At 45.7% G+C, this 9,181-nt stretch overlaps 1 pseudogene; it reads right to left on the bottom strand.

Moving 5' to 3' along the window:
• Nucleotides 1–97: 97 nt before the first annotated feature.
• LOC132518470 (ETS domain-containing protein Elk-4-like) lies at nt 98–8,406 on the bottom strand (annotated as a pseudogene).
• Between the last annotated feature and the right edge of the window lie 775 nt (nt 8,407–9,181).

Raw genomic sequence — 9,181 nt, 5'->3', positions numbered from 1 at the left:
CATTGTGGAAGTATCAATTGCGCACTTTAAAAGTATTCTTGTTCGATGTCTGTCTGTTTCTTTATTCCTTGGTTCTCTCATTCCACAAGTGCATAGGTTATTTTTTCTGTAGATCTGGGGAAAATGGGCCAGGGTGGAAGGTCCATCCAGGCTAGACAGTGAACAGACCATGACTGTTCAGCCCAGAAGGAAACTTGAAAAGTGTTTTAGCACCTTGAAGTCTGGCTGGACTTAGGGGAGCAACAGGGCTGAGAATACTCCAAAAGTAGATACTGGAGAGCAAGGGACTCCAAGACAGTAAGATGGGTGTCTGTGAAAATAGTGCTGGCCTAAGAAAAGCTCTAGGGAGAGATGGGCTTAATATTATCGGTGGGCTTGGATCACTACTTGTGATCATGAGGGTTGGTGCCAGCTCTAACCCTTTGGGTTTCTTGGACCTTGATGAATTATTTTGTCCTTTTCTGGCAAAGCTGAATCCTGGTCTTTAGGCTCCAGTGACAAGTTATCTGGAATTTCCATTGGCTGAGAAGCCACTAATTCCCTGTCTGCGTCCATGTCTGCGTACATGTCTGGGTCCATGTCTGGGTTGGAACTCAGCGGTAGTGAAGGTGTTCTAGGAGGTTCCTGAAAAGGGCAAACGGACGAAATAGGAGGTGTGGTGGTAAAAGTGGCAGTTGCACTGGATGCAGAAGTTGGTGTTTCTAGGGAAGGCAGTTTGGGGGAATATAAACTCTCCAACGCTTGGATAGTTTCCTTGGAAGATGGAGAAATACTTGGGTCAGTTGAATTGACAGCAGCAAGAGTTTCTGCTGGTGGCTTTTTGGAAGGTGTTACAAATTTGATAACAGAGGGGATTTTTTTTCTCTGCCAATTTCTCAGCTGGATTCTCAACCTTTATAGATTTGAAAAGCTTCCTATTGGAGGAGTTCAAAGATTTGAGGGTAAATGAAGAATATAAGCCAGAGTGTCTGTAGTCACTGCAGCTAGGGGTCTTGGCACCAGGCTGCGGTGGCTTCTTTTTCCCTCCATTCTCCTCATCTATGGATCTCTTGCTGCTGACTTCACTGATGCGTAAAGCTTCAGTCTCCCTCAAGCCTGCCCACTGGCATAGGAACCGTATTCAAAATCTCTGGGTGCGAGACAAACTTGTACACAAACTTCTGACCCCTCACGTTTTCAATGATATTCTTCATATAATAGTATCTGAGGGGTCGGCTGTGTTTGTCATAATTCATGTTAGGCTTGTTCTTTTGAATCCCTCAGAGACGAGCCACCTCTTCTGCCTGCAAATGCTTGAACTCCCCGTCATTAGAGGTCCAGCAGATCATGTGATCGTTCTGAGGCTCCTTTAGGAGCTGAAGGAGGAACTGCCACAGGGTGATGGCATTGTTAACAGCAATGAAGGAGGCCACTTGCGAGGCTGCCTCAGGGTCTCTGCCTCAAACATCATGCTTCTCTCCACCGGCCACCTCCTAACATTGAGAACTCAAGGACAGTGAGGCAGCCACTGACACCCCCGTGGTGGAGCCAGATATAAGACTTTAATTTATTTAAGAAAGTGAATACCCTCTTAAATGACATTAAACACACAAAAAAACAGCATCACAAATATTTGTAGGCCGTATCAGTTGGAAGTCTCAATCTCAGTTAACAATGTCAATACTCAAGCCCACATCATATATATATATATATATATATATATATATATATATAAATAAATAAAATTTGTAATGGTTACAAAACTGAAGATGAACCATATCCATATTTTATCTTTATGGTGAATCTTTACTGATAATCAAGGAAAGCAGGACTTTCTATATTGCTACCCTCTATTTACTTACACAAGAAAGCAGATCCTGAAACAGTGTTTAAGGTGTATTATGTGGTGGAAATACAAGTGATCAATAGTGACATCTTCATTTACTGAGGCAGACTTTGATATAAGAAGAGGGATGTGATAGGACCATAAAATGTAGAGTTGGAGATATCCTCCCTGAAGGTTAAATCAGGAACTAGGTATTCCAGAATTCATCCCCTTTATGGTTCCATGGTAGAATTCACCAATAGCCTCTTTTGCATGAGATTTGGAAAGCTGATGTGAAGAAGGCGTTAGTCAGATTTCTGAGCCATCATACAGATAGAGACAGATACATCGGAGTCAAGGACACCATCTTCCAGCTTATTTTTCAGATTCTTTGCTTTCCTAATTAAGAGTATTCTCAGGGGCTTACCTGGTGGCGCGTGGTTGAGAGTCCGCCTGCTGATGCAGGGGACACGGGTTCGTGCCCAGTCCGGGAAGATCCCACATGCCGCGGAGCGGCTGGGCCCGTGAGCCATTCCCGCTGAGCCTGCGCGTCCAGAGCCTGTGCTCCGCAGCGGGAGAGACCACAACAGTGATGGCCCGCGTACCGCAAAAAATAATAATAATAATAATAAATTTTAAAAAAAAATCAGTGGTGGTCAGTAGCAGTGTGCCTGGGAGCAGAGGCCTGAGGTCAGTGTCTCCAAGTACTGTGTCCTGGGTTAGAGCTTATGCATTTGGGAGCTTATTTTAGTCACAGCCTTAAACTGAGTCCTGCTGAGTTTTCTCACTGTGGGAATGGAATTCTGAGAAAGGGAGTGGTTCCATTATTACCCAGAGAGAGTTTATTCCTGTGGCTGCTCAGCTGGCCCCTACCCTCCTCCACCAGGGACTGACCTGGCCCAGCAGTTCTGTCTCAACCAGGAGAGCCTAACATGTGTTAAACTTTCTGAACGTGGCTCCTTTTGTCCTGTGGGTTGCTGGCTACTTATCTGTACTGATTCCAATATTTGTGTTTCCTTCTTTGGATTCTTTTATCCATTGAATAGTGCAGCCATTTGGCTCTAGTTTCCCTTAGTACTATATAATTAATTCCCAGTGTGAGAAATAACATTTTTGGTTTGGGGGGGCTTAAAAATCTAGGTTGATTGAGAGAAATGATGTCAGCAAGGCAAGAAAATTGTGGAACTAAATAGAATTTTTGTTCCTTTTAGGCAAGAGAACCTCAAGATGTGAGATGAATGTTTAAGTGTTCAGGTACGTTTGATTTTCAGATCAATGTTTGTATATGCATGTCCCTAGAGAACATTGAAATTTAAAAGGCTAAAGCAATTGATTTCCTTTTTTAATTGATGTGAGGAAAACTATTCAAAGCTTATGTAAATCTTTGAAAATCCTGCTACGTTTAAGGAGCTAAACCCAAGCCTCTACTGCATTATAATATTCTACTTATTCCTGAAAATAACCCCCATGAAAGATAGCGTGGAAGGATAAGCCAGGATGTACCTTGTCGTTTTAGTTAGCAGAGATTTGAAATTTTTCCTTTCCTGAAAAATTTATGGTTTATACTTTAGTAATTGTGTTTAAAGGAATTAAATCTTAGAATGGTTTTTTATATACAAAGGGTGAGAAATATTAGTAAATAGTAAATCATTGTATATATAAATTTTTCTGTTTATTTCAAAGTAACTCTGTAAGATAGGAAATTCTATTTCTAAATTGTAACTCACCACCAACATACCCTGGTTTCCTTCAGCACTGTTACTCCAGCCACCCCCAACATACACTTTTTTTTTTTTTTTTTAGCTGTACGCGGGCCTCTCACTGTTGTGGCCTCTCCCGTTGCGGAGCACAGGCTCCGGATGTGCAGGCTCCGGATGTGCAGGCTCAGCTGCCATGGCTCACGGGTCCAGCCGCTCCGCGGCACGTGGGATCCTCCCGGGCCGGGGCACGAACCCGTGTCCCTTGCATCGGCAGGCGGACTCCCAACCACTGCGCCACCAGGGAAGCCCAACATACACTTTTGATTATTTATTGAGCCTCCTGTGTTTTTTTATATAAGAACAGGCAATTGGGAATGCATATATTTGTTGCCCACCTTTGTCTTTGTAATGAGTAGTTGGAATCTGCAGAGTTGATGTTTGCTGACAGCTTACCACCCCAATCCCCCCCACCCCCGCCACCCGTCTCTCCCTCTTCCCCTTGTGTCCCCACCTGGACAAGCTGTTAAGAAAGTCCTGGGGCTCCCTCCTCCGGCACTGGCTTCAGATACCAACTGCACAAGCAGAACTCTTTCCCTGCCCTCGCCCCCCCTCAAAGATTTTTTCCTTCCTCAAACTATTAAAGTTTGAGCCTGATTAACAGGCTCCTGAACCTCCTAGGCCTATTTGTGTAGTTCTTTGTAAATCCACTTTTAGTAAGAACCGTGCTTTGTCAGTTGAACCAGAATCCCCCTACCCCCCATATCTGATCGCATTTCCCCACTTTCATCACCCCTCAAGTGATGTGTGATCACCCTGGTCTGTCTTCAGTACAATCCTGTTAGGTCCGTTTAGTCAGAACCCCCTAACTCCTGACTATTTCTTTTAATATTCCATCCCCACCTTGACCTCTGGCCATGAATTCCCACTCGCCCATACTGTATTCAGTGTTGAGCCCAAACTCATTTTTCACCCCCTGTGAAATCCCATTGCAGTGGTCTCTATACCTGTCACAGTGGTTCTGGGTAAAATTTGCTTTACCCTCTTTGACAAGTGTCATTGAATATTTTTTCTTTAACACCCCCTAGTCATGATAAAAACCCAGGCCAGGATCCTTTCCTTGCTTGCTGAAGCCATTTCAGAGCTGCTTGAGAGGCGGTTCCTGCTCTCTTCTGAGACTCCAATTGTGTCATAAGCCTCATCCTACCCTGTGTGTGTGTGTGTGTGTGTGTGTGTGTGTGTGTGTGTGTGTATGTGTAATGATATACCAGCATCAGTCTCAACATGGGAACCACACCTCTGCAGGTAACCATAACAGTTGGTGCCATAAGCGGCATGTTCAGACAAGACCACCACTCATGGGTCTGTCTGTCTTCTCTTGCTGTGACTCGCTCACCTGCTCTGCTGTCTGATGGCGGCTGGCACTGTGGGCTGCTGGGTGCTGGGGAGCTTGTGCTGTGAGCTGTGCTGCCCTGTTCCATTGTTAACCCCACCAGGACTCAGTTCTATGATCAGCTGACCAGTGTTGAAAGTTTCAAGAATTCCTAAGCCTTTGGGAACAGGAATATGGGATTGGGGCTCTTGAAGGAATCCTGGGTTGATGTCTGTGCCAGTGTATATCTGTGTGTTAGAGAGAAACTGTGACAGAGGCTGGGTTAGTCCCAGCGTACCCTGGAGGTGGTGGGAGAGAGGGACTATACCCTGTGCAAGAGGTGAGCCCATCAGGTCCTTGTTCCCGAAACAGCTGTCATTTAAAATGAGAAAGAGGGGCTTCCCTGGTGGTGCAGTGGTTAAGAATCTGCCTGCCAATGCAGGGGACACGGGTTCGAGCTCTGGTCTGGGAAGATCCCACGTGCCGCGGAGCAACTAAGCCCGTGCGCCACAACTACTGAGCCTGCGCTCTAGAGCCTGCGAGCCACAACTACTGAGCCCGCGCGCCACAACTACTGAAGCCCGAGCGCCTAGAGCCCATGCTCCACAACAAGAGAAACCACTGCAATGAGAAACCTGCGCACTGCAACGAAGAGTAGCCCCTGCTTGCCACAGCTAGAGAAAGCCCGTGCACAGCAATGAAGACCCAACACAGCCAAAAATAAATAAAATAAATAAATTTTAAAAAATAATAAATGAGAAAGAGAAGGGAGGGGAACGGCAGCCATTAGATGGCAGGCCAAGTCCATACTCCTTATACAGAGACTCACCAGGACCCTTCTCACCAGGACCAAGTTCTTCTGTTGCTACTGCCCCTGCCTCTACTGCAGCTAAGATCCTGACAGTCCAAGTTATATTGGGGACAACACTCATGGCACCCCTGTGGAACAGCAAAGGGATTAGTTCAAACCTGACTTAAGCCTGGGGTCCTTAAATTCTGTAAAGCAACCAGTTGTCATGGGAAAGCTTCTAATCCCGGGGGTGTTGATATGAGGCCCTCTAGAGGAGAAAAATATATAAATACCAGGGTAGAGAGGATACCCCTACCCCAAGGTATATCCAGTGACACAAAAAACAAACAAGAGAGAGGGAATCAAAAAAAAAAAAAAAAAATGGAAAGGCCTGCAATTTGACCCATTGGAAATCCAAAATATACTAAAAGAATTTATACAACAAAAGAGATAAAGGGGTACTGTTTGGTTTCTGGGGCCTCTACAACATAGGTTCTGAATTAATTTTGCCATCTGCTGTAATGCACTAATTCACAAACCTTCATGCAACTAATCAATACCAGTTCTCAAATTACAGTCATATTGGGATCCTACTAAATTTAAGGAAGGTACTCCCGGTAATCTTAGGGGAATTACTGAACATAAGATAGGAAACAAATAGGCATGTCTCACCTTAACTATCAGCCAGCTCTTCTCTTGCCTAAATTCCTCATGGTCATAGCAAGCATTGTCCTAAAGTACAGGAAAACTCTGAACCAATGATTCAAAAATTAAAATTAAATTAAATCTTTGCCACTTCCAAATTGGCTTCACAGAATGGGACCCCACAGACCTTATCCTCCAAGTAAATTATGTAACATGGCCCAAGGTTAATTAAACAGAGCCTTGAAGGATTGGAAAACATTATACAAAAGTTATTTAGTGAAGAGGTGATTATCCCCTCTTAAAAGGAGAAGTAAAGGTACTTCTCCTTTTAACAGCCAATTTCACCTATTCTTAAACCTGGAAAAATGAATGACACCTCACAATGGATTACTGCAAACTTGAGGCTGTGGTTACATCAAATACGCACCTATTTTTTAGTTTCCAACATTATGGAAAGTACTAACTCCATCCAATCAGCAAGTGGTAAATATCCTGCTGTCATAGGATTGGATGGAGTTGGCTAAGTCTTTTCTGTTCAGTGCCTGTTTCCACAGCCTGTCAGCTGCAGATAGTCTTCACCTCTAAAGGGACATGAACACCTTTACTCGTTACCCTCCAGTAACCTCAGTACCATTGCCACTGCACACAGTCTCTGCAGGTATAGTCTGACCTGCATCCACCAGGCTCCATGAGCAGAGGTATAACATTACATTAATGACATCTCTTTGAGGAAGTTTATTTAACATTCATTCGGGACATACAGATATTGAAAAAGGGAACTCATGAAAAGTGCATGGGCCATTAGCTCACACATACTGTGAGGCCCTGACACCATGGTTAAATTTCTAAAAATTATTTGGTAAATTCCCTCCCTGACACCATGAAGAAAGATCGTCCTTCTCAGCACCCACAGCATCTCCTAGGTTGTTATGATGTTTGAAGGCAACATATTCCTTGTTTACCAATTTTGTTTCTATTCAACAAACTGCCCCGTCTTAGCTCACACTTTATGCCATTGAAGCTGTAATTTCCAGCAGGTACTAGGCTCTCCTGGAAATATAAGCTGTCCTAGGACGTGACCATCTGACCCTCCACGCAGCTGCTCGTTGTGCCTTGGGTCCTGGAAACAGCCCCCCATGAGCTCAGCATGTCTACTGAGATTTGAGACATGACGGCAGAGTGCAACCTGAGCCCTCTGGCATAGCCTACCTGCAGGAGGGGGCACCCTCCCCCTCAGTCCCTTTCTAGATGCCACAGTTCTGGAAGAGGTCTCTTCGCCATTCACTATGATGTTACCTAGCATCTGAGAGGCCCAGGGGCCTGGTCTAGACTGTGGGGTTCATCCTCCCACCAGAACCAAGTGCCCCTGAGGTCCCACAGGAAATGATCAAAGATCAAAATGGAGCCAGACTCATTATTACATATGGGGAGATCACTTGTAAGTGTCCGTGTTTGTGAAGAAGTGGCACAGTTCCGTGAGGGCCTCTTGGCCTCATGGTTCAATGCAGTGTCGGTGGAGGGGACAGTTCCCGCCCACGGCCAGTACCAGCTCCGCTCTGAGACCTGACCTCCCGCTTGCTGTCACTCAGGCACGGGAGGGCGGGGCCTTGCAAACTGTCCAATCAGGGGAGTCACTGGTTACAGCCGTGTGGGCGACGCTCCAATGACTACGTAGGGCGAGTGGTCTGCGTGCTCTGGTGCTCTTCAGTCGGGCCTCGACCTGGGTGCGTGATTTCTGCCCTTGAAGTCCTCAAGTGGCTCAGCGGCAGCCTCTGTTGCTGTGACCTGCACTTGCCACGAGAGTCGTGAGGTGGACAGCGCAGAACCAGAGAAACTGGGAAATGGTGAGTTGGGAAGACGGGTGTTGGAAGACGGGGGGCGGAAGGACCAGTTGGAACTGGCCGTGGTGGGACCCGGGCCTCCCCACGGTCAACTCCGGAGTCTGCAGACCAGAGTCCACCCGGGGCGCGGCCGGCAGTCGGGACCCTGGGCGGCCTCTCCGCTCACTGCTGCGACCGTGTCTGCTCCAGATTGTGTGGTGTCCACGGGGAGGGTGATCACTGGACAACCGGGGACTCGGTGTCAGGGCTTCATGCATAGGTGGAGCTGTGATCTGTGGGGTTCTCAGTCCCTCCTTTCTCCCTGGCGGGGGTGGGGACTCTTCTTCCCCTCACTTTTCCGAATGTTTGAGGAACAGGGTCACAAATCCACGACCCTGTTCTTGCACCCCAGCTCTTCCCAGAGCAGGCAGTAAATGCCTAAATTTCCAGATCTTTCCCCACGTTCCCAAACGCCATCTTCCCCTCTCCAGTTCATAGCTTCATTACCAATATTTGTCCTCCGTGGTGCATTTTGAAGTACGCAGTATTGTTTATCATTCCTCCACAGAGCCGTGGATGGTTCTTTTTAAAGATATATTTTTTGTCTGTGGATGTTTTTACATGAGAGGAAATCAGAGATTAACCACCTGGAACTATGTTGCTTAAAAGCCTAGTGTCTATGTCCCTAGAATCTCCCTGGGCACAGACATTCTATGGGAATCCTTTGGGTAGAGTTTCCTCTTTGGTGACTTTCCTGGGTGATCTGTCCTTTCCTCACTGTTCCAGGTCAGAACTGCCCCTGCGTGAGTTTGCCCCTTATTCACTTTTTAAACTCTGTTTTGAAGTAAACATTTAAATATTTAATCATAGATCTTGATAGAAAATATAAAATATTTCCAAAGAAGCAAGAGAGTCGTGAAGATAAGAAAAAATAAATATTTTATTATTACATTCCATTTGTTTACACCTTTGTTTCTTTTTTTTCCCCCCTTTAGCAGTGTAGGAACATTCTGAATTCTGCCCATTTCTTTTGGTCGATTTCAAATTACAGTA

The sequence above is a fragment of the Lagenorhynchus albirostris genome, chromosome 3 (assembly GCF_949774975.1).
Source record: "Lagenorhynchus albirostris chromosome 3, mLagAlb1.1, whole genome shotgun sequence".
In the NCBI taxonomy this organism is placed as follows: Eukaryota; Metazoa; Chordata; class Mammalia; order Artiodactyla; family Delphinidae; genus Lagenorhynchus; species Lagenorhynchus albirostris.
Note: the sequence above shows the minus strand (reverse complement) of the source record. Positions and strands in the feature narration are given on the sequence as shown.